We start from the raw sequence: 22,042 nt of genomic DNA, 5'->3' as shown, positions 1-22,042 counted from the left end.
GGGGGTGTGTAGATTTTTGGGTCATCAGTAATGCACATCTTCCATTTTACTAGACATTGGCAAATTGCCAGTTTATATTCCCACCACTAGTAAATGTGAATCCTAATTTCTCCAAACCTTCTGTACCAGAATGATTAAGAATAATTTTCTTTTTAGAAATCTGGCTTAAGCATCTCTTCTCTGGCTTCCATATGCTGTCTCCACACTGAAAATACAGTGGAAGATTGTAGCCATCATCATTCTAATGGAGGTGGAAACTGCCTAGATAATTATCTCTTAGCTCTGTCAACCTTGACTTTGTAGATCTGGCTGAAGAGATACATGTAGTCAAGATAATGGAAAAGGTTAGGCTATGGTTTGAAAAATTTGGCTAGCTCTTCATAGTCAGCTGGGGTGGAGACATCTGACAATTTCCTAGATACTTCAGGCCCCAAGCAACACTTTCTCAAAATGTTAAACAACTAACACAGGGCTGAAATCTTAATCTCTTCAATCTCAATTTGCACAGATATGACCAAACTACTGTAAAAAAATTTTTTAAGGCTCTTGAGTCATAAAAATTAAATAGCGTTTATTTGGTACTTAAGAGAATATTGAGCGTGGTGACCACTATTATCTTGTACTTAGGTTAACATGAGACACTGCATCTAAGAATTTATAATAGAAAAAGTAAAACCAATATTAACTGAAAGTAGTAGGATCAAACCTAAACATGCATAGGAAACGATACCACCAAATGTGGTTAATCCCAACTTTAAAATGGTGGTCTTCCCAAACAAGGTGACACAAGCTTCATATGAGAGACACAGAAGAGGATTCAGAACTAGGTCTTCAGCCAGACTGAATTAAGGTCACTCCCCAAGCAAGAGGGAATAGGGCCTGGCATCAGAATCCATTCTACATTTTGTATATTTAGTTATATGTAAGTATACATATTGTATAGAACAGTCTAAAAATTATATATTGACATGATTATTTTACTTTACTCTTTTGCAGATCAGGGACTGGAAATTTTCCCATGTCACTTTTGCTATTTTAGGTGGACGTTAGGCATCAAACCAAATGTGTGTTTTGTTTTTTTTGAGACTGAGTCTTGCTCTGTCGCCCAGGCTGGAGTGCAGTGACGTGATCTCTGCTCACTGCAAGCTCCGTCTCCCGGGTTCACGCCATTCTCCTGCCTCAGCCTCCCGAGTAGCTGGGACTACAGGTTCCCGCCACCACGCCCGGCTAATTTTTTTGTATTTTTAGTAGAGACGGGGTTTCGCCATGTTAGCCAGGATGGTCTTGATCTCCTGACCTCGTGATCTGCCCGCCTCGGCCTCCCAAAGTGCTGGGATTATAGGTGTGAGACACCGCGCCCGGTAAATCAAATGTGTTTTAGTGGATCCTATTTCTATTTCAGGGAGAGAGTGGCTGTGTTCACTATTCTCAATTTGCTCCATTCATTCCCCACCTACTTTTGCTGCTCTGGAATGTAGCACCCAAAGTCTTCTTCTGTCCTCTGGCTTGTGGTTGGGTTTTGCGAGTAAGAAGCACCAATAAGAAACTGGGGGGTGGAGAGATAGGTAGGGTCTTTATCCCTTCCCCACTTGCTTCCTTAGAACACTTGCCAAGCAACAAATTATTTAAAACATTTCCCAAATTCATGGTGGGAACATGAATTCTGGATTGGTAAAATACAATATCACTGGAAGAAGTTAGGTCTTAAATAATTGTGCCTATTATTATTATTATTATTATTATTTGAGATGGAGTTTCGCTCATGTTGTCCAGGTTGGAGTGCAGTGGCGTGATCTGGGCTCGCTGCAACCTCCGCCTCCTGGGTTCAAGAGATTCTCCCGCCTCAGCCTCCTGAGTATCTGGGATTACAGGTGCCTGCCACCATGCCCAGCTAATTTTTTGTATTTTTAGTAGAGACGGGGTTTCATCATGTTGGCCAGGCTTGTCTCAAACTCCTGACCTCAGGTGATCCACCCACCTTGGCCTCCCAAAGTGCTGGGATTACAGGCATGAGCCTGTAATAATAATAGTGCCTGGCCCCTTTTATTATTTTTAATAAAGGCAAATAAAGGGTAAAAGTTTTATTCTCAGATATCAAATTATAAATACCTTTAATATGTGTGAGTTTACTCAGAAACATATTCAAGCCTCAGTTTCTTCACCTACAAGATGGAGATAATAGCAGTACCTACCTGAAGGACTGCCAAAAAAGAAGATATAAGTGAATAAACGGAAAGCATGTAGCATAGTACGTAATACATAATAGGTGCGCAACAAATTTGAGTAATTAGTACCACTCATGTTTTTTTACTTCCATTTACTGTATCTTCTCAGAAATTAAATTATCACTTGTAGTTTTCAAAGTAATTGGGAAAATTTTTCCAGGGTGCAGTTGAGAGATTATCTTTGCCAACTTCCTTGTAAACACCTGTGGGTAGGATAATAGTTTTGAAAGATTCATTTTTTTCTCCTCTTATGTTTTCCAATTGGGACCCTGGGGCCAAGTAATCCTGGTTTGAATTCTGGTTTCATCTCTTACTAATAGCATCACCTTAGATAAAACTAGTTTTCTCATCTGTAACTTTGTAGGGATGTAGTAGGGAATAATCAGAAAACTCATGTAAGTCACTTAGCACTAAATAAATGTGAGCCCTAATGATATATTATGGCCATTATTATTATGTTTAGTTACTCTTCAGGTGGCAAGGATAGGGTGAAAGTGACAAAATAACAAGCTGTTGGGCTCTGCGCAGTGAGCCCGCTTCTTCCTTAAGAATACCCTGCATCCAAGGGGAACTCTAGAACCTTGCTCATTACTGCCTCCGTGTGTTTGTCCATCTTGGAAAATAGTACGCCACCAGGCGGGCTTTGCTGTATTTAGTCTATGCTAAATTGGGAGGACCTTTACATGACATATTATGTGCAGCATTTCATTTAAGACAAGGTGATGGCAGGATTTGAAAGATACACTGAGGTATACTGATTTCAGACGCCCCAAGTCCCATGACATCTAACAGCTAGGTGTCATTTTCCCCAGTAAATCAATTTGTAAGTAAAATAACTTTCAGGGAAGGAGAGAAGATAATAAAAATTCTGTCCTAGCAAAGCCTTTCCAGCTCATACTCGTTGACTTTGTGGTTTGTTTCTGACTAGAGGGAATATTCAGGGGCTGAAGGGCCAGGGAAGATGCTACTGGTGGAATCATCCTAAAACGTCTGGCACTCTCATCCACTAGGAGGATCTATGGGAACAATAAACCCAGGACAAATTCTGTTCACTTATGCCCACAGAAACAAGAATTTCTCTTTCTTTCATTTATGACTAGTTTTTGGTACTACTGATGTCAAGATACTCTGTTGGGTCACTTCTGAAAAAGCGAAAGAGTAGGGGAAAAAAACACAAGTATCAATTATGGACATCCTAGCATTTTGTGGGCTGAAATCTTTGTTGGAAGTGTCTGATATTTCAAACATACAGACTTTAAATTTTTCTAGGCTAAGATAAATGACATCTAAACAGCTCAATCTTTTTCAAAGACTTTTTATTTCAAAGATGGTCATTTTTGATGATAATTTCTCATTCTTAGATATTATTATATTAATATTTAGGGGATAAACTGGAATTTAATGGTAAATAAAGTTTAAAACTAACTACATTTGGTGTTAAATGGCCCCATCAATCTTTATCTAAAATTTACCAAAGTTGGACATTAATCTATCAAGTGGTTGGAAATTGCCAGGGTATGCCTGGCTACTTTTTAGCAGTTCATATTTTATAATATTACTGTCTCCACATTACTAACATTAAGCATAATTTCATGGCAGAAGACAATTAGATTAATGAATGACTCTTGTGTTGTCAAATCCCATGAAAGCCATTTCTGCAAAACGAACTGGAAAATCTGTTCTGTATTTTAGTTTCTACGCTAGACAAAGAAGGCCAACTCTTGTATTCAGCTACTAACATATAATCCTGCCCTGGAATTCTACCCTCAGAAAATGGTTCAATAAATTCACGTCCAAAATAAGTTCAAGTCCAGTGAAGCAGTTCATTATTCATCAGGTAGGATATGAAAGAGAAGCTTAATATTTTACTGATGATTCCAAGCCCAGTAAATTTTGTTATTTCTAATTCAGGTAAAAAGTCAACTCTCTATTACTTGTAATATTTCTGAATTAGAAGTGATTTCCTGTTTGAATTGATCACCATATGTAGAAATTTCAAGCCTTGATTATTTTTCCTCACTGATAAGTATTTTTTGGCCTGTTGAGAAGTTGATTTTCCTAGAATTATTGTGCAACAAATAACCTTAAAAAGCAGAAAGTTAGACCATTGAGTCTCATTCAGGATTATGTATGCCAGAAACTCCCATAATGTGGGTCATTTTATTAGATTGTCCTTTCTGTACTTTGGAATATGTTTCTTGCAAAGTCAGATGAAAAAGAAGACTCATATCATAGCAATAAGTGAGAAATGTTAGCCTTTGAATACAGCTGAGGTCATTGTGCCAACCTTTCATCTTATAAGAAATGATGGGTCCAGAGAACTTAAGGGTCAGGACCCAGGTAGTTAATAGCAGAAGCTGAATTAGCAGGTGGGGATTTGACTTCTAATTTAATGCTCTCTCTCCTATACTAAGCTTGTTTCCATCTCTATTACTTCTCAAAAAATCTGTCAGATAGTTAGCAAATGTTCAATGACCTAAGGTGAGTGCGTGAGACTAATGCGCTGCTGGAAGGTGAGGGAAGCTAAATCCTCAAGTGACACACGATGGGGTTGCTGTGTCACAAACGCTCCATGGGTGTTGTGGGCAGGCAGGAAGGAAGAGTTAAAGAAAGGGGAGAATTAAGCACAGCAGCGGGTAAGCCCTTCCTCTGCAATACGCTGAGAGTGAACAGTGTTTCAAACCTAAGAAGACAATTTTTCCACAATTGCCCCAGGCTTCTCATCAGGGCAGCTGGAGAGAACAGGATAAAGAAAAATTTCTAAAATCTTTGGGAAGGGATTTGAAGGCATACCAACAAAGAGAAAAATCATGAAATCATGAACAAACTTAAAGCATAAACAAAATTAAAAGACAAAAGGACAAAGTAGGAAGAGATATTTGCAACATAAAAACATAAGTAAAGTATTAATATCTCTTTTGTAGCATTGCTGTTGTTAACAATGAGAAAATGATAAACATAAATAAAAAAATAACAGGAGGTACAAGGATGTTAAAAGGGAGAGATACACTTTTTTCAATAAACATGAACAACGTTATTCTCACACAGAATCAAATAAATGAAAAAATTCAAAACATTTTTGAAAAGCTATCTTTCTTATATCAAACTACTAAAGATTAAAAATAATCAAAATGGCTGGGTGTAGTGGCTCATGCCTGTAATCCCAGCTCTTTGGGAGGCCAAGGTGGGCAGATCACTAGAGGCCAGGAGTTCAAGACCAGCCTGGCCAACATGGTGAAACCTCATCTCTACTAAAAATACAAAAATTATCTGGGTGTGGTGGCACACACTTGTAATCCCAGCTACTTGGGAGGCTGAGGCAGGAGAATTGCTCGAACCCGGGAGGCAGAGGCTGCAGTGAGCCAAGATCGTGCCACTGCACTCCAGTCTGGGTGACACAGCGAGACTCCACCTCAAAAATAAAATAAAATAAAAATGTATTGAATTGAAAGAGACATGGGTTATTGCTAGTATCACTGGGTGAGTCTTTTATTGGTATAAATTTATTAGGGAGAAATTTAACAATCTATCCTTAAAGCGTCAAAGTGGCTCTAGTTTTTGATCCAGCAACTCCACCTCAATTCTAAGGCAAAAGTAACCTAGCATGAAGTTTAAAAATGTGAAGGCCGGGCGCGATGGCTCACGCCTGTAATCTCAGCACTTTGGGAGGCCGAGGCGGGCAGATCACGACGTCAGGAGATCGAGACCATCCTGGCTAATACAGTGAAACCCCGTCTCTATTGAAAATACAAAAAGTTAGCCGGATGAGGTGGCGGGAGCCTGTAGTCCCAGCTACTCAGGAGGCTGAGGCAGGAGAATGGCGTGAACCCGGGAGGTGGAGCTTGCAGTGAGCTGAGATCGCGCCACTGCACTGCAGCATGGGAAACAGAGCGAGACTCCGTCTAAAAAAAAAAAAAAAAAGCGAAAAAAAATCTAACAATTGAGGGACTGGTTAAATAAATAAGCATAATCTATGTAAAGTGCAGTTTTCTTATTGAAAGAATGTACATATTAATAGTACCTATCTTGTTATTTTGTTGTGGAGTTTGAGGAAAATGTATGCAGTGTAGTGTGCATAGTAAGCACTCTATAGCCATAGTGTTATTATTATTAATTATTATTATTTGAGCCAGGGTCTCACTCTGTTGACCAGGATGGAGTGCAGTGGCGCGATCTCGGCTCACTGCAGCCTTGATTTCCTGGGCTCAAGTGGTCGTCCCACCTCAGGCTCCTGAGTAGCTGAGACTACAGGCATGTGCCACCACGTCCTGCTAATTTTTGTATTTGTTGTAGAGACAGGGTGTCACTATGTTGCCCAGGCTGGTCTTGAACTCCTGGTTTCAAGCCATCCACACCTCAGCCTCCTAAAGTGCTGGGATTACAGACGTGACCACTGTGCCAGGCCTGTTTAGGATTATGTACATTGTTCGTTAAAGTTTTTAAAGAAACTTGGGGAAGAATGTTCCAGGTGGATGGAAATACCGTGAGATGTCATGTGTTTGGCAGGCTTGCTCTGGGAAGAGCAGGCTGGGCTGTGTGTCTGGAGCCTGGTGAGTGCAGTGGAGCAGTGGGAGATGATGATGATGAGTTTGGAGAGGTGAATGGGGTCCGATTGCATATGGCCTTTCAGACCATGTTAATAACCTGACATCTTACATTGATCTGTTTACTGTCTTCTCCACAAAGATTAATCTCCACCAGGGCAATTATTTTGTTTTGTTCACTGCTTTACCTTAGAATCTAGAACTGCACCATTCAGTATGGTAGCCACTAGTCACATGCGGCTCTGAGCACTTGACATGTGGCTGGTTGCAATCGTGATGTAAAATATCTCAGCTAAAAAATATTTTCATGACATGTCGAAACGATTATATCTGGATATATTGGGTTAAAATATATCACAAAAATTAATTGCACTTTTTTAACTTCTCATAATATTTAAATTATACACACATTTAATTTGTTTTATATATATTTAAAAATGCGTATATGGCTCATATAATATAAATATTAAAAGCACAGACATAAAAGTCACATAGCCATCACCCAGTAAATGTTTGTTGAGTTAGTGAGTGAACAAATTTTTTTGCCTTGCTTCCGTTTGACATGACCTCCTGATTTTAAATTTGTCTTGAAAACTATGGGATTTGTGGTTAGAAGAGAACTTTTCTCTGATTAATATCTGTCCTTGCAGCCTCTCCCAGATGCTTATTTACTCCTGATCTCTCCTATCTGGCCCTTTTGAACATTGAATACACATGTGATTTGCTCTGGTTGAGGTAGAAAGTTCTGCTGTTGCCTGTGTACATAGACTTGGATGTGACAAGATTGAACAACAGCTCTAGTAGTTTGCGAATTTTAGATCCACTGTCATAATCTTGGTGGACATTGTCATCAGGATTTAGGCAACGAATACAGCAACACATAATTTATTGGAAATGTCACAAGCTGACATACATGTAAAGGAAATTATGACATTAAGTGCCATTCATAGTGAGAAACATGTATGTGTAGGAAAAAACTCTGAAGTAAAGAGGCTGATTTTTAAAAATTGGTTTAAAAAACCTGCATCTTTCTAGGCATCTCTAACTGTAGAGGGTTAAGTTTATATCTGTGCATTTACCTGTAGGGGGTTTATATGCATCTGTGTTGACCATGTATATCTTTATATAAACAAATTTTCCCAGCTATAGAAATTCAGATGAGTAAATTTTTAGAATTATAGATGGCCATAGAAAGTGTTTTCTAAGTGGATGACAGACACTGGGGCTGAATCCTGCTTCAGGCAGTAGCAAGCAAGTTAAACCATCACTGATTGACTTTTATTAACTCTGATTTGTAAGGCTGATAGGCTCAGGCTTGCAGCTGATGGACAGCTTTTTGTCGCCCAGCCAAGATATGAATCCTAGAGAAATGCCAAAGAGAAGAGACAGTGTTGTTCCCTAAAACCCATTGTGCTTTGAACATTTGCTACTGTTTTTTCTATTTTACATACCCAAGCTGAAATGTTTTTACCAATTATTTTGTCATTCTTTATAAAACTTAGTTTAATCAGACGCTGAGTCTGATCTTTGTGCTTTAGGCTATGGCTGTAAATAGCAGCGAAGTGGACATACTATTTGTTTAAGGAGCTGGAATGCATTGGTTCAGTTAAGAGAAAGCACAGAAGAATATGAACACACCATCTCTTTTCTCAACTCCTAGCTCCCTCCAAAGATTTTTTTTTCCCTAAGCTATCCTTAAATAATTTTTTATGGACTAGTTAGCTATGATTTGAAATCCTCGCATGTAACTAATATACTTATTTCTCCTTTTTGCTTCATTGAGCTCTAGGCAAAATTATGAAGCTTACTTTTGACAGCTCCCGGCTACTTTTTTCATCCAACTCACGTTTGTTGAACATCTACTGCAATGGGCCAAGCCCTGGGCTTGAAAGGTGCTTTTGCAGGCATTGTATTTAAACTTCACAAAGTTATGAAGTTGCAAGTGTTTTCATTCCTATTTTCAGATGGAGAAATACATTCTCTAGGATGTTTCTAAAATGTCTCACGGCCTGTATGTAACAGCATCAGGTCCTCTAACTCTGTTTAGTGCTTTTTCTGTCATGCACAGCTCCTCCAAATCCTTCTTTATGTTCCACTAATTAAAACCTGCTCTCTGAAATGATCTGATAATCTCATTCCCACTTAGATGTAAAGTCTGTTGAGGCTTAATGGGCTTCTAATTTCCTTTGAGATTTCTTCTTTGACCCTTGAGTTATTTAGAAGTCTGTTACTTCATTTTGAAATATTTGGAGGTTTTCTAGATATCTTATTGTTATATAATTCTAACTTAATACTGTTCTGATCACAGAACATACTCTATCATTTTGATCCTTTGCAGTTCACTAAGACTTGCTTAATGACTTATGATCTATTTTGGTGAATGACCCATTTGCACTTGGAAAGAATGTGTAGTTTGCTGTTGTTGTGCATACTGTTCTCTAAAAATATTTTAGGCCACATTATTGATATTGTTCAAATCTTCTATATTCTTACAAATTTATACTTGTTCCATCAGCTACTGAGAGAGGGATGTTATATCTCCAACTGTGGACTTGTCCATTTCTTCATTTATGTCTGTAAAATTTTTATTTATATATTTGGGTACTTCGTTATTAGTTTCATATGCATTTATGATTATTATGACTTATGGATGAGTTGACTTTATCATTATGAAATCTCCTTTTTTTATCTGCCAATACTTTTTTTAAGTCTACATTCTGACACTAACATACCACATCTCCATTCTTATACTTAGTGTTTGTATAATTTACTTTTTCTATCTTTTTACTTTTAGCCTGTCTATGTCTTAATCTTTTCAGCATGTTCTGGTAAGCAGCATATATGCAGTTAGGACTCATTTTTATTTTCTTTTTTTTTCTTATTTTCTTTATTTTCTTCCCCTAGTCTGACTTTTTTTTGCCTTTAAACTGGGGCATATATTAGTTTGTTTTGTGCTACTATAACAGAATACTTGAGATTGGGTAATTTATAAAGAACAGAAATTTACATATCACAGTTCTGTAGGCTGGGAAGTCCAAGATCAAGGTGCCAGCATCTGCTGAGGGCCTTCTTGCAGCATCCTTACATTATGGAACATGGAAGGACAAGCCAGCCTAACACTATGTGAAGCTTATGTTATAAGGGCATTAATCCCATTCACATGGGAGAAGACCTCATGGTCTGTCTAATCACCTGTAAAAGGCCCCATCTCTTAACACTAACACATTGGCAACCCCTGAATTTTGAAGGGGACACATTCAAACCATAGCATTCTGTTTCTGGCTCTCCAAAATTCATGTTCTTCTCATATACAAAATACATTCATTCAATTCCAATGGCTCCAAACATCTTAACTTGTTTCAGCATCAACTCAGAAGTCTAAAGTCCAAAGTCTCACCTAAATTAGATATTGGTGAGACTCAAAGCGTGATTCATGCTGAGGCAAATATTCCTCCAGCTGTGAGCCTATGAAATAACACAAGGTATATGCTTCCAAAATATAATGTTGGGACAGGAACAGGACATACATTTCTATTCTAAAAGGGATAAACAGGCAAGAAGAAAGAGGTAACAATTCCCTAGTAGGTCCAAAACCCAATGGGGCAAACAACGTTAAATCTTAAACCTTGAAAATAATGTTCTTTGAGTCAATGTCTCATCTTCTGGACACACTGGGGTGGGGGCTTTTTCCCCACAGCTCTGGGAAGCCTGACACCTGTGGATTTGCTGGACACGGCACACACAATCTGATGAGTTGGGGTCTTGTGTCTGCAGCTTTTCCATGCTGACATTGCATACTGGTGCCTGACATTGAGGGTTTGGCCCTGCTCCCATAGCTCAACTAAGCATTGCCCTAGTGCAGGCTTTCTGCAGTGGCTCTGCACCTGGAGCAAGTCTCTGACTGGGCCCTGAGGCTGTCCAAAACATTGAAATCTAGCTGGAGGAAAGCATGCCTCCACGTCTTGTGCACTCAGTGAGCCTGCAGAACTAGCACCATGCAGACACTGCCAAGGTTTATGGCTTGTGACTTGCAGAGCAGTCTTTTAAGCCCCATAACACAGCATTAGTCCGTTTACATTCAATTTAATTCTTGATATGTTTGGATTTAAGCTTACTATCTCGGTGTGTGTTTTCTTTTTGTCCCATATGCTTTTTGTTTATCTACTTTTCCTTTCTTGCCTTCTTGGGTGAAATGAGTATATTTTAATATTCTGTTAAATCTCTTCTACTCTAAGATTATGCCTCTTGGTATTATTTTTTAGTGGTTAGTCTAGTTATTAAAATATTCATCTTTAACTTTTTATAGCCTACTTAAATTCTACAACTTTTTAATTAGTGCAAGAATCTTAAACCATTATACTTCCAATTATTAGCCATGTCTGCCCATCATGCTTTTGTTGTCAAACATTCTATTTTGACCCAGGCTATAAGCCCTATAATATAATTTAGACTTTAAACAATCAATAATGGGTCTTTAAAAAGTTTTACAGATATCTATACCTATCTATCTCTATTTGAAAAGCTATAGGTATAGCTATATTTGAGGTGTAAAATACATTTTATATGTAATTAAAATAATTTTATAGGATTTAAAACATTTAAAAATTTTCTGTGTATATTTGTATGTGTAAATTATACATATATATATAACATCAGGATAATTTCTGAAAAATCCTTTATATTTGTCAACATATATCTCTCGTTTGATGTTCTTTGTTCCCTACTGCAAAACAAATTTTACTTTGGTATTTCCTTTCAGACTAAAGAACTTCATTTAGCATTTCTTGTGGTACAGGTCAGATAGAGACAGATTTTTTCAGCCTTTGTCTGTCTGACAATTTCTTTATTTTTTCTTCCTTCATAAAGAATATTTTCACTGGATTTAGTATCTAGGTTGACAGTTTTTTCTATTAGAACTTGAAAATGTTAGTTCATTTTCTTCTGTTCTCCACTGTTTCTGACGAATAGTCATACTTCATTCTGATTGTTGTTCACTTGAGTATAAAGTGTGACTTTTTTCTTCAGGCCGCTTTCAAGATTATATTTGACTTTTAGCACTTTGACTATGATGCATATCAGTGTGGTTTTCTTTGTATTTATCCTGCTTGGAGCTTAATGAGCTTCTTGGAACTGCAGATAAATGTGTTCATCAATTTAGCAAAATTCTCAGTCATTATTCCTTCAATTTTTTTTGCTCCATTTTCTCTCTTATTTATTTGGAACTCCAATTATGTTTTTGTTAAACCATTTGATATTGCTCCTCAGACTTTTAGATGCTGTATTTTTTCACACACTTTTCCTCTTTGCATTACAGTTTGGATAATTTTATTGGCGTGTCTTAAAGTTCACTGGTGTTTTCTTCCTCTGTGTCTGGTCTGCTGATAAGTGTATGGAAAGAATTCTGATGGACTTTGTTATTATCTGCTTTAGTTCTAGAATTTCCACTTGGATCTTTTATATAGTTTCCATTGCACTAATGACATTTTCCATTTGCTCATCTGTATCTTTCACTGGTAGATCCTTTAATGTGTTATTGTGGCTATTCACTTTAAAAAATTTTCTGATTATTCTGACATTTGGATCATATCTGAATCTGGTTCTTTTGACTCTTTCTTTTTTTAAATGATGGGTCTTGTTTCTTTGCATCTCATATAGTTTTGACTGAATGCTGTATATTCTGTGTAAGATAAATGTAGAGACCTATGTAAATAATATTTGTGCCAAGAGGAGTGTTTTTCCCTTCTTCTGTCACACTGCTAGTGTGGGCACTGAGTCAACCTATTTTGAATTGAACCAGGTTTGGGCCATATTGTTACTTCAGTAAGATTTCATTCAGCAGAGTCTTCAAATGATTAAGGGCAGGTTTAATGCATTCCCTTTCCCAGGGCTTTGGAGTTGTATGTCTGGAGTCATTTTCTCAGTTCTCTTGCATTGCCTTCATTCTTCACTTAGCAGGTCCCACACACCTATACTTAGTATGGGGAAACTTCTTGAGCTCTTTTACCTACTTCCAGCAATAGGAACCCACTGGCTGCACTCACTGTAAGACGGAGTGCCAGAAGAGTTTCTCTCACTTCTCCTCTCCATCCTCAGACTACCAGGCATTCAATGCCTGTGCCTGGCTCTGTGTGTATGTGTGTACGAGGGGCCATTTGCAGCTCTCCTGCCTTGCTTCCAGTATTTCTGGGGACACTTGGTGAAGGCCTATGGAAAAGACTTGACGTAGTTTGGTTCTGTGTCCCCACCCACATCCCGTCTTGATTTGTAATCCCCATGTGTTGGCAGAGTGGCCTGGTGGGAAGTGATTGAATCCTGGGGACAGACTTCTGCCTTGCTGTTCTCATGACAGAATTCTCACAAGATCTGTTTTTTTGATAAGTGCATGGCTCTTCCATTTCACTGTCTCCTGCTGCCATGTAAAACGTGCCTTGCTTTCCCTTTGCCTTCTGCCATGATTGTAAGTCTCCTGAGGCCTACCAAGCCATGCAGAACCGTAAATCAATTAAACCTGTTTTCTTTATAAATTACCTAGTCTCAGGTAATTCTTTATAGTAGTGTGCAAATGGGCTAATATAAGACTTGGTGGGTGGAAGCAGAATACACTTTGCATGACTTTGATTATTTTAAATTTGTTGAGGTTTTATGGCCCAGCATATAGTCTATCTTGGATATGTAGAAAAATAATGTATATCCTGCTGTTATTAGGTGGCATGTTCTATTAAAGTCAATTAAATCCTTTTTGCTTGATGCTTTCATTGAGTTCTTCTATATCTTTGCTGATTTTCTGTCTAGTTGCTCTATCAGTTGTCGAGAAAAGAGTGGAGAAGTTTCTAACTATAATTGTGGGTTAATCTATTTTTTTCCTTCAGTTCCTCCCTCAGCATCTGATGACACCCAAGTCGGGGAGGGGAGGGAACCTTGAAATCTAGCTGGAGGAAAGCATGCCTCCATGTCTTGTGCACTCAGTGAGCCTGCAGAACTAGCACCATGCAGACACTGCCAAGGTTTATGGCTTGTGACTTGCAGAGCAGTCACAACTGTAAAGATACAGATGAGCAAATGGAAAATGTCATTAGTGCAATGGAAACTATATAAAAGATCCAAGTGGAAATTCTAGAACTAAAGCAGATAATAACAAAGTCCATGAGAGTGGAGTTTCCAGCTCCCCACTCATCCTCTATTGACACCATGGGGGTGGCCTCTGGCAACTGAGTGGTGGTGAAAGTCATGACTTTCCAGTAGGCTTCTTCTGACACTACACTGCTGAGAGGGGACAGGTACTTCTTTGCTGCCAAATTGAGGGGTGACATGGTGAAGTTCTGACCCTTCACATGATATCCATTGAGAAAATCTTCTCACTACTCAGTGGGGATGAAACTCTGCTTTCTACGTGGCCTTTCTGACACCATCCTGGCAGGCTGGCAAGGGAGGAAGAATAGATTTTCAATCAGCTTTTGCTGGTATAGATATGGGTAAGAATAAGTTTTTTCTGTGGTATTTGCCTGGAGTAAATATTTGTCTAAAAGCCTTATATCTTGCTAGGCTGCCTCTTTCCTGGTCCTTTAAATAAAGAGCTGGCTGTTGTTGTTGTTATTATTGTTGTTATTGTTTGGGCCAGCTGGCACTTCATTGTGACAGCAGTTCCTTTTACCTAGTACATCATGTCTAGCTTTCAAAAGAAAAATTTCAAGACATACTAAAAGGCAAAAACACAGTTTGAGGAGACAGAGAAATTATCAGACCCAGACTCAGATATGGTAGAACTGTTGAAATTATTATATTAGAAAGTTAAAACAGCTCTGATTAATATGCTAAAGGCTCTAAGGGATAAAATAGACAGTATGCAAGAACAGATGGGCAATGTAAGCCTTAAATTTTGTACCCTGCAAAGTTATCCTTCAAAAGTGAAAGAAAAATAAAGAGTTTCTGGGACAAATGAAAATCGAGGGAATTTGTTGCCAGTGGACATGCTTTGTAAGAAATGTTAAAAGAAGTTCTTCAGAGGGAAGAAAAATGTTACAGGTCAGAAACTCAGATCTACATAAAGAAAGGAAGAGCATCAGAGTAAGAAAGAATGAAGTTAAAATATATACTATAAGTTTTTTCTTCTTAATTGACCTAACAGGTTACAGTTTGTTCAAAATGATAATAGCAACACAGTATTAGATTATGTATGCTTTGTAGATATACCAATGCTATGTATATTTGTATAACAAAGAAATGAAAGCTAAGTGACAGAAGGAATAAAAAAGAATTAGGAATATTTTGTGATTGTAGGATACTTGCACTACCAGCAAAGTGGTATAGAGTTATTTAAAAATGAACTTGCTTTAGCTGTAATTGCATATTGAAAACACTAGGACTACCACTAAGGAAAAATAAAAAGGAAGTATAACTAGTAAGCTAAGAAATGAAGAAAAATTGAATCATATAAAATGCTTAGTTAAAACCACAAAGGGCAGAAAGAAAGTAGAAGAAAAAATAGGAACAAAGAACAAGAGCAATAAATAGAAAACAGTAACATATATGGTAGATATGAATCCAAATTTATCAAATTACTCAACATCAGTAGTCTAAATATTATAAGAGAGATTACCAGAGTGGCTGACAAAACACGACACAGCTATATATTATCTAAAGGAAACCAACTGTAAATATAAAGACACATATAATTTAGAAGTAAAGAAATAGAGAAAGATATACCATGCTAACAACTAACAAAATAAAGCAGAAGTAGCTATATTAATTTCATATAGAACAGATGAAGTTAGCAGGGATAAGGAGGGGCATTATGTAATCATAACAGAGCAAATTCTCCAGAGAGACATAACATTCTTCAAGGCGTATGTACCTAACAACAGAGCATCAATATACATGAGGCAAAAACAGATAGAACTACAAGAAGGAATAGATGAATCCACTATCAAAGCTGGAGACTTCAACAACTCTCTAACAGAAATGGACAGGTCTAGCAAGGAGAAAAATCAGTAAGGGCAAAATTAAACTCAACAGCACAATCAATCAACTAGAAATAATTGACATCTATAAACTACTTCATCTAACAACATCAGAATGCACATTTTTCTCGAGCTCATGTGGAACATTTGACAAGATAGAGCATATTCTGAGCCATAAAACTCACCTTACCAAACTTAAAAAGGTAGAAATTATAAAATGTCTGCTCTCCAACCATAATGGAATTAAACTAGAAATCAATAATAGAAAGATATATGGCAAGTCCAAAAACATTTGTATATTAAACAGCACGCTTCTAAATGACACATGGTTCTAAGAAGAAATCTCAAGATAAAGTATTTTAAAATAAATGGAAATAAAATACAGCTTATCAAAATTTGTGGCATGCAATGAAAGCAGTGCTTACAGAAAGATGTATAGTATTGAATGAATATATTAGAAGAGAAGAAAGATATGAAATCAATAATCTAAACTTTCACCTTAAAATAACTAGAAAAACAAATTAAATCCAAAGTAAGCAGAAGAAAAGAAATAATAAAAATGAGAGCAAAGAATCAAAGAATTGAAAACAGAAATTATTGATTCTGTCAGTGAAGAAAATCAACAAAACCAAACCTAGTTCTTTGAAAACATCAACAAAATTGATAAGCCTCTAGCCAGACTTACTAAGGATAAAAGAAAGAAGACAGGCCGGGTGTGGTGGCTCACGCTTGTAATCCCAGCACTTTGGGAGGCCGAGGTGGGCGGATCACAAGGTCAGGAGATCGAGACCACGGTGAAACCCCGTCTCTACTAAAAATACAAAAAAATTAGCCGGGCGTGGTGGCGGGCGCCTGTAGTCCCAGCTACTCAGAGAGGCTGAGGCAGGAGAATGGCGTGAACCTGGGAGGCGGAGCTTGCAGTGAGCCGAGATCGCGCCACTGCACTCCAGCCTGGGTGACAGAGCGAGACTCCGTCTCAAAAAAAAAAAAAAAAAAAAGAAGACATAAATTTCTAGCATCAGAAATGAAAGAAGAAACATCACCACAGATCCCATGGAACTTCAAAGAATAATATAGAAATATAAACAACTCTATGTTTACAAATTCAATAACCTAGATAAAGAAAACCAATTTCTTGAAAGACACAGTCTGCCAAAATACAAGAAGAAATAAACAGTTTGAATAGGACTACCTATATCTGTTAAGGAAACTGAATCAACAATTATTAGTAACCTTTGAAAACAGAAAACACCAGACCCAGATGGATTTACTGATAAGTTCTATGAAACATTTAAAGAAAAAGTTATACCAATTCTCTACATCTCTTTGATGGAATATAGTTGCAGAGCGAATACTTCCAAACTCATTCTATGAGGTCTGAATTACCCTGATACCAAAACCAGGCAAAGATATCACAAGAAAAGAAAACTACAGACTTATATCTCTCATGAACATAAATGCAAAAATCCTAAAAATATTAATAAATTAAATCGAACAATGTATAAAAATAATTATACACTATAACCAAGTGGGATTTATCCCAAGTATGAAGGCTGGTTCAGAATTTTGAAATCACTTAATGTAATCAATCAAATCAAGCTAAAAATGAAAGGCTACAAAAGAAAAATAACATGATTGTATCAATAGATGCAGAAAAAGCATTTGATAGGTTCTCAAATTCATTCATAATAAAAACTGTCAGCAAACTAGGAATAAGGGAGAAATTCCTCAATTTGATAAGGAATATCCAAAGAAAGCTAACATTATATTTCATAGTGAGAAACTGGAAGATTTCCCACTAAGATCAGATATAAGTCACGGATGCCTCCTCTCATCATTCCTTTTCAAAATTGTACTAGAAGTTCTAGCTAGTGCAATAAGATGAGAAAAAGAAATGAAAGGTATACAAATTGTGAAGGAAGAGATAAAACTGTCTTTGTTTGAAGATGACATGATAATCTATGTAGAAAATCTGGAAGAATTGATAAAAATAACTCACCTGGGATTAATAAGCAATTATAGCAAGGTTGCAGGATTCAAGGTTAATATACAAAAGTCAATCACTTTCCCACATATCAGCAAGTGGAATGAGAAATTAAAAACACAATATCATTTACATTAGCATCCAAAAAATGCTTACGTATAAATCTAACAAAATATGTACAAGATCTATATGAGGAAAGCTACAAAACTCTGATAAACAAAAGAAGAACTATATAAATGGAGAAATATTCCATGTTCATGATTAGGAAGACACAATATTATCAATATGCTAGTTCTTTCTAACGATTTATAGACTTAATGCAATCCCAATATAAATTGTAGCAAGATATTTTGTGGGTATTAATGAGGTGATCCTAAAGTTTACATGGAAAGGCAAAAGATGGAGAATAGTCAACATAATACTAAAGAGGAAGAACAAAGTTGGAAGACCGACTTAGCAGGACCTCAAGATGTACCATAAAGCTATGATAATCAAAGGAATATGGTTTTGATAAAAGAGAAGACACATTTATCAGTGGAAGAGAATAAAGAACCCAGAAATAGGCCCACACAAATATAGTCAACTAATCTTTGACAGTTCTTTGACAGAGCAAAGACAGTTTAATAGAGAAAAGATAGCTTTTTCAAAAAATGGTGCTGGAACAACTGGACTTTCATATGTAAAAATAAATAAATAAATAAATCATTCTAGACAAAGACCTTATATCCCACAAAAATTAACTCAAAATGGACCATGGATATGACTGTAAAGTGCAAAACTATAAAACTCCTAGAAGACAACTCAGAAGAAAAAACCTAGATAACTTTGGGTATAATGATGACTTTTTAGATAGATCACCAAAAGGATGATCTATGAAAGTAATAATTGATAATCTGGACTCATTAAAATAAAAAAAATCTGTTCTGTGAAAGACAGTGCCAAGAGGATAAGAAGAAAAGCTGCAGACTGGGAAACATTATTTGCAAAATACACATTTGATAAAGGACTCTTATACAAAATATACAAAGAACTCTCAAAACTCAACAACAAGTAAACAAACAACCTGACTTTAAAAATGGGCCAAAGGCTGGGTGTGGTGGCTCACACCTGTAATTCCAGCACTTTGGGAGGCCAAGGTGGGCAGATCACCTGAAGTCAGGAGTTTGAGACTAGCCTGGCTAACATGGTAAAACCCTGTCCCTACTAAAAATATAAAAAAATTAGTCAGCTGTGGTGGCACGTGCCTGTAGTCCCAGTTACTAGGGAGGCTGAGGCAGGAGAATCACTTGAACCTGGGAGGTGGAGGTTGCAGTGAGCCGAGATCATGCCACTGCACTCCAGCCTGGGGGACAGAGCGAAACTCAGTCTCAAAAAAAAAAAAAGGCCAAAGACTTTAACAGACAGTCACCTGTCTGAGTATTAACTCATAGGATCTCAAGGTCCCACAATAGGCCATCCGCAAGCTGAGGAGCAAGGAGGGCCAGTTTGAGTCCCCAAAATGAAGAACTTGGAGTTCGATGTTTGAGGGCAGGAAGCATCCAGCAGGGGAGAAAGAGGTAGGCTGGGAGGCTAGGCCAGTCTAGGCTTTTCATGTTTTTCTGCCTGCTTTATACTGTAGCCATGCTGGCAGCTGATTTAGATGGTGCCCACACAGATTAAGGGTAGGTGTGCCTTTATTAGCCCACTGACTCAAATATTAATCTCCTTTGGCAACACCCTCACAGACACATCCAGGATCAATACTTTGCATCCTTCAATCCAATCAAATTGACACTCAGTATTAACCATCACACTCACCAAAGAAGGTATATTAATGGCAAGTAAACATATGAAAAAGTGTTCAACTTCACATATCATCAGGGAATTGCAAATTAAAACCACAGTAAGATACCACTTATCAGAATGGACATTGTTGAGATATTTCAACAATGAGATTCACATCTATTAGAATGGCCAAATATTCTAATATTGTTGTTCACTTTAACAACATCAAATATTGGTGAGGATGTAGAGTGATGGGAACTCTTATTCAATGCTGGTGGGAATGCAAAATGTACAGCCACCTTAGAAGGCAGTTTAGCAGTTTCTTATAAAATTAAACGTACTCTTACCATAAAATACAGCAATCACACTCCTTGGAACGTTCCCAAATGAGTTGAATACTTATGTCCAAACAAAAATCTGCACTCAAACATTTATGGCACTTTTGTTTGTATTGGCTAAAATTTGGACACGACCAAGACGTTCTTCAGAAAGTGAATGGATAAATAAACTGTGAGTGGAATATTATCAGCACTAAAAAGAATATCCAGAGTGGAATATTATTCAGCACTAAAAAGAAATGAGGTATCAAGCCACAAAAATACATGGAAGAACCTTAAATGCATATTACTCCGTGAAAAAAGCCTATCTAAAAGGGCCACCTGCTGCAAATTTTCAACTATATGACACTCTGGAAAAGGTAAATCTGAGAGGAGACAATAAGAAAGGATCAGTGTTTGCTAAAGTTTAGGAGGGGATGGAAGAATGAATAAGCAGGGCATAGAGGATTTTTAGGACATAATATTAGTTTGTATGATACTATAATGGTGGATACCTCTCATACATTTGCAAAAATACATAAATTGTACAACATCAAGAGCGAAACTTAATAATGTAAACTATGGACTTGTGTGATGATGTATCATTGTTGGTTCATCCGTTGCAACAAATGAGTAAATTACCAGGACTTATAAAAACAGTGACTGCCAACATTATCTTTTTTACAGCTGGTTTGATATTTTCTGATTATTATATATGACATTGGCATCATTAAGAAGTCTAGTGTCTGGAAAATAGCATTTATGTCCTAAATGTTGAACAGAAAGAACACATACATGAATAAATGAATGCCCAAATCTCAGCAAAATGGTGAAATAGGGCAAAGTTCCCTAAAAGAGTGTTTTTTTCCTTTGTTAATTACAAAGTACAAAGTTTCTAATTGGAAAAGCTCTTCGTTCGTCTTAATGAATGAGCAGCATTTATGACCTAGATAGGCCCACTAAACTAGTCAAAGAATTACATGTGTTTGGATGGGTGTCTCTTAGCCACACTTAGATGACAGGGACTGTTTGTTACTCATTTTATATCTAGCATAGAACCTCAAAGGGATGACTTTTGAACAGTAAGTGCTTAATAAATATTTGCTGAGTGACTGTTAAAAACGGATCCATTTAGTTTCCTAGGTAACTATGGCACAGGATCTCACTTTAAAGTTGGAATTTATACTTTATCCCAATCAGTAGTGTTATGGACTAAATTGTGTCTCCATTCCCAAATTGATATGATGAAGGTCCAACTCCCAGTACCTCACAATGTACTTGAAGACAATATCTTTAGAGGTGATTAAGTTAAAATGAAGCCATTAAAATGCAGCCCTAACTCAGTATGACTAAATCCTTATGAGAAGAAGAAGAAGAGACACCAGGGACACAGAGAAAGGGGATGTGAGGATACAATGACAAGGCCAAAGAGAGAAGCTACAGAAGAAACCAAACCTGCTAACACCTTTGTCTTAGACTTCCAGCCTCCAGTACTGTGGGAAAATAAATTTCTTTAATTTAAGCCACCTGGTCTGTGGTGTATTGTTACAGCAGGCCTGGCAGATTCAAGCCATTCCTTTGAATAAATAACAAGGAAATCCCATGTTTTAAATTTATGAATGTTTTATTTAACAAATATATAGATACTTCTTCAAATACCTTGGCAAACTGGCAAATAAGTATCTCTCAAATGTAAAATCTTTGTTTGATATCAATGTTTATTTTCCCCTCTATTCTTTTACCATTAAAATTAACAATATACATACATCCTATTTATTTCCCCCCAAACTTCCGTGTTTATCTTACAATCTGCTTTGGTCTGACTTGTGTTAATTTGGCACCTTTTATTTGAATTGATTGGAAGCTGAGGACCTCAAAGAGGGTTAGTCCCCAGTGCCTCCAACCATGTAATTTGATATTCAGTTCAATGTGTTCCTGCAGGGCCAGAATTGGTTTTATGCAGCAATTTTCCCTTCATGCATGTTATTTCACCCCACCCTCACCCCCACCCCAAAACATCTTAGATGACACCCTTTCAGGTTAGAACTAAGGAGGAAACAAACACTGATGGCATTTTATCAGCAGGCAGTGACCCAAGTATAACCACAACCCAAATTTCAGGGAGTGTACTTTTTTAACACTCCTACCGGAGGCATGATGATAATAAGTCAAGTCAGACACAGACATTTCCTTCAACTTTTGCCAGACGATGTGGCTCCTTGAAGCAGATTACAATGAAGTCTGTACAAAG

The sequence above is a fragment of the Symphalangus syndactylus genome, chromosome 5 (genome assembly GCF_028878055.3).
Source record: "Symphalangus syndactylus isolate Jambi chromosome 5, NHGRI_mSymSyn1-v2.1_pri, whole genome shotgun sequence".
Lineage (NCBI taxonomy): Eukaryota > Metazoa > Chordata > Mammalia > Primates > Hylobatidae > Symphalangus > Symphalangus syndactylus.
The sequence above is the reverse complement of the archived record's forward strand: the minus strand, read 5'-3'. Positions refer to the sequence as shown.